This window comes from Brassica oleracea, chromosome C2, assembly GCF_000695525.1.
Source record: "Brassica oleracea var. oleracea cultivar TO1000 chromosome C2, BOL, whole genome shotgun sequence".
Lineage (NCBI taxonomy): Eukaryota > Viridiplantae > Streptophyta > Magnoliopsida > Brassicales > Brassicaceae > Brassica > Brassica oleracea.
The window spans coordinates 16,661,667-16,666,745 of NC_027749.1; the positions used below are offsets into that span (position 1 = coordinate 16,661,667).

The following is a 5,079-nucleotide window of genomic DNA, read 5'->3' on the forward strand; positions in this document are numbered from 1 at the left end:
CCAGAATCTAAAAGTCTGTTCGTTTTTTTTAACTCATGTTCAAATTCAAAGTTGTAAAAACAGTTTTTTTTTTTTTCGTTTGAATTATTTTTTACATTCATTCAAAAAAAAACAATGTCTAATCTCTCTCATGCTTTTTTTCTTTCAAATGTGAGATACTACTCCAAAATTGGAATTGCTCTAGGAATCGATTCATCAACAAAATCTTAAAAATATAATCCAAAAATCCATAAACGCACACAAATGTTTTTATTTCTTTATTACAAAGAAACATTAGCACATTATTACATTATTACATTTGATTCCGATTATAGTACTTATCCAACATATACATACTTTAAAAACTCTGCGTCACTCGATACTTTTCCCAATACATGAGACGTTAAACTCGCCTGAATCTCGATGTTACCTTCAATTCCTGAGTAAATAATGAGTTTGCCATCTTTAGCACTTTCCGGTCCACCTCGAATTGCAATCGGTTTACCCCAACCAAAATCATTTCCATACACATTAAACAAAGGAGAGCTAGCAACAGCTATAGAATTACTCTTACCCAATATATAGCACTTTCGGTTCTTTCACCCACTTCTCAGCGAACACTCTGAACTCTTCATTCGTTTGTGACCTCACAGTTTTGTTAATATGCAAAGCAGTCCAACCCAGGCCATTGTTAAGCATATTTCGGACAGTCGTCGTCGTCGTTGCGGCCTTGACCACATTTCCAAAACACTCTTTCTCAAGCGGAGGGTTTAACCTTCGTCTCATATCAACCAATAACTTGCAATGAATCACTTCTTCTGGATTCAGATCACTGTTTCTGATTATCGATCGCCAGATGTGCGCTAAAACCGCTTGAAGTGACGAGATATTCTGATCGTCGGTATCAACCTCGCTGTTGGCTTTCGCTTTAAGCTCAGATACTTGTCTACTCGTGAATTGAAAAACCCTATCTTGTAAACCAAGTAACGACGAAGAAACAACTCGAGTTGGTATCTCTACTGTCTCTGAGATTGGGATTCGAATGGGGTAATCAATCCCGTCGAGAAACCACCCACGGAGATGCAAAGGAGGAATTTTTTTCTGGCCAGACCCAGTACGACAAATCTCCGACCAAGTTTTGAAGAAGCTCCAAAGCGAAGATCCATCTCCAACCATATGGTTGGAACCATATCCGATGAAAACTCCATCTTTCAACTCCGTTACTTGAATAGCAAGCAATGGTTCTGAGATCCCTTCAAAGATTTTAACTCCGTTCACCGGCAAAAACCCACTTAGGAAAGTAGCGACAATACCATCAGCAGGTTCTAAAACATCACTCACAGAGACAGTTACAGCCGAGGCTTGTATGAACTTGACACCCGAGATTGAAGAAACACGAGATCCCATGAAGTGAGATGTATCTTCACTTGATCTGATCCATCTTGGTAGCTCTCGGGTTGAACAATGGTCTTAGAGATCACTACAACATCTGTCATTTATTTCAAGAGGAGATGATAAACACTACTACAAAGATAATCTTTGGTTAATGTTAAATGAAATCATTCATTAGTCATAACCCTGACAAAAAGTTAAACCAAATAATTCATAAGTCATGACATTGACATAAAGTTAAACCAAATCTTTCAGATATTAACATACGAACAACTGCAACGTGCCAACGTGTTTTCAGCCACTGGACCAAATATTAAATTCATACCATCCGACACCTTATATTTTATTGCTATAAACCACTGCAAGTGATCACAAAGAGTCAAAACCAGTGTTTTTAAACCCGGACCGAACCGGTGGTCGGACTGGATTGAACCATGAACTAAAAATAATCCGGATTGGGTTAATGCTAAAACCCAACTAAAATCGAATAAGCTAAAAACCCCTATCGAACTGTCAAAACCCCGGTAACCGGCGACCCAATGAACCGGCTAAACCCTAGTTTATATATAAACCAAAATTTTGTTAATGAAACAATTATTTTTTCTTCTTTTTAAGTAAAAATAAGATTTATCAAAGGTTAATAAAGTATCGTTTCTCGTTTTTTCTTTTTTTTGTCTTTACAACTCATAAATTACAAGATTCACAAAGGTTAATATTCACGTCAAGATATTGTTTTTGTCTACTTCTCACTTTGTTTAAATTTTTATTTCATGATCATTTGTTTTGAAGACTTTAAATACTTGAAACATTTACGTTTTTGAAATTTGTATTTCAAAATATAACTCTTACCTAATGTGTATATAATTGTTTTTAAAGGTGATGAAGATCTGCGAATAAAGTTTAAATGTGTTTTTCATATTGATTTTAGATTTTAATTGTTATTTTTAAGTATTTCAACACATTATGGCTATTTAAACATTTTATTTGATATGATTTTTTTTTTAAATATGCATACTATTTATAAAATATAATTAAATTTAATTTAATCTAAGTAACCCCGATCGAACCCGGTTCAGACCCGGTCGAACCACAATGACCCATGACCCAAAAAAATTCCAGTTCGTTAGCCGGTCCGGTTTTAAAAACACTGGTCAAAACCACTGTTCCCTTTCTCTCCCAAGTCAAGGTCGCCGCCGCATCTCAGTTTCGTCTCTGCTCCGGTGGTTGGCTCTGCCGCAGCCGTCGGGAGCAGCCCCTCCGTTTCATTTATGTCTTCGGCGTTGTATCTCGTTTTTATGTCTCCTCTGAAGGTTTCGGCTTGGTATCGTCAGATCTGAGTGGGAGATTCTATTGGATCCGATCTCGTCGTCATTCTCGGTGCTCAAGGGCGTTCTCCTTGGCATTCAGTGTTGCTGAGGCTCGATGGTAAGATCCGGGTTGAATCTCTGTTTTTCGTAGCCTCAGTGTAGCAGCTAATGTCTCCGGATGGTTTCTTTGTTTGGGGTTTAGTCTAGGATGTGGTTTATCTGAGTTTCTGGTGAGTTGGGTTTCGATTGGCGTAACTGATGCAGGCTCGGGTCTTTGATTTGGTTCGCAGTAGATGTGCTTGCGGGTTCAGATATGTGGTTATATGTCAAGTCGAATCGCTTAGTTGCTTCCCAGTCATGTTCCCTGATGTTGCTGTATCAGTTTGACTTCTTATCAGTGTCTTTGTCTATGTCATATAAATTGTTGTCGAGCTCTTGTATCTTTGGGCTTGAGAGTCTTGATCGTTTTGTGCCAAGGGAGTAAGTGCTTGGTGAGTGTGACTTAGCAGTCTTTTTTCTAGGGTAAGGTTTCCAGTGGTTGCTTGCAATTTGGTTCTTCTCTCGTGAGTGGTTCTGGAGAAGTTCGTTTGGCAAGACTTCAGATTTGTGGTGTTTGGGTGAGCTTCTTTCTTTGGTTTTCAGAAGTATATGTATCCAAGATGTGTGGACTGAGCAACGGTTCCCCTTGTCGAGTTATGAAGCCTCCGGTGTGTGGTCTTATCGAGTCCTTTCTTAGTTCTAAAGCCTGCTAGGTTTTCTATTTTGGCTCATGCATAGATGAACTTCTTATGTGTCTCTATTGTCTTTTAGATTTCATGTGTATTTTCTCAAGTCACCCCGGTGTGGGTTTACGTTGCCCCGGTGTGGATTCTAGTCGCCGCTTCCTATGGGCTCTTGGTTCTGGGGCTATTTGTTTCTGCTGCCAGCATTTATATGAATATTGGTATTTCGATTATGAATGAATTTCAATTCGGGGAAAAAAAAAACCACTTCAAGTAATCAAGTTGTTTGAGAAACCAAGGACAACATAAACGCCACTCCTCTCTACCTTACACAACGCCTTTGAGTCTTGGTCAAGATCAGAGAGAATTTTATGTATTTTACGTAATTTCAAATTTCTCATAAAAAAGAAAAAGAAAATATGGCAAACAAAAATCAACCAAAATTACTATGAAAACAAATTCTGATTTTAAGCCCAATAAGAACTGATATAGGATATGAGTGTTATGAACCAGATTGTAGATGACTCATAACCAAGAGATTATGATTTGTAATCTTTCCATTTATCTATGACGGTGTAATCTCCTATATAAGGAGCCTCTATGTTATGAATAAAGATAGACTTTTCTATTATTTTTATAACACGTTATCAGCACGATTGATCTCTAAAACTCTAAGCTAAAATATCAACCATAAACCCTAAATCTCTCTCCATTGCTAAAACCCTAATCTCTATCGATCACCTCTCTTTGAACATGACCCTGATCTGTACTCGACCACTGATCTCAACAAGATCGATCTGTGAACTGATCTCTGCAAGTTTCAGTACGCCTCAACTATTCCAGATTGTACGATCAGCATGTTCCAGTCCGTGATCAAACTGTTCCAGATCTACGAGTTCTTTGACTGCAAGTACCAGCTCGCGTACCAACGATCCCAATCAGCTCAACCTAAGCTAAGTTTTCGATCTCTATCTCAATCTCCATCGATCACTTTCTCTCTATCGATAAACCCTAATCACTTTCGATTTCAACTTGTACCCGATCTCAGCTCGCGGACTGCAAGGAAATAGTTTGGACCAGTCCGCGTAAGGTTCCAGTTTGTACCAGTCCACGTAAGCTCATTCTCTTGGTGGTCCAATCAACCCATCAAAGGTTTAAGGTATACATAAACTCTAAGAACCCAGAATCGAATGAACTAATGTTCAAAGTGAAACCCTAAAATCTGTAACCCTAAATTACGTGTGCATGGATTGTTTTATTTGATTGGTTGAATGTTTCTTTGAGGTTTAAATCTGTGAGAGTTAGGATTGATAGTTTTTATAACCTGATTGAATGATTTGAGGTTTAATATTGCATGCTAGAATCTGTTATAATATAAACCCTAAATAATATAAGTATCAGAATTAATTATACTATAATTATCAAATCACATATTAAAATCCTAATCAAATATTTTGAAATCAAAACTGTTTTCGGTTTTGATCATTGAAGTTTTAAATCAGATTGAATCTGATGCTATGTTGCTAGAATTGTTTGACCGTTAAATTGATAGATTTATTTTCTCATCCTGCTTGATTAATTGTTCATCTGATTTAAAATTGTTTAAATCGACCAGCCTGTTAAAACATTGATCGAATCCGATAGGTTGCTAGCTTGCTTTGCTTATATAATCCGATAGG

At 37.4% G+C, this 5,079-nt stretch overlaps 1 pseudogene; it reads right to left on the minus strand.

The window, feature by feature from the left end:
• Positions 1–246: 246 nt before the first annotated feature.
• Positions 247–1,515, minus strand: LOC106325794 (annotated as a pseudogene).
• Between the last annotated feature and the right edge of the window lie 3,564 nt (positions 1,516–5,079).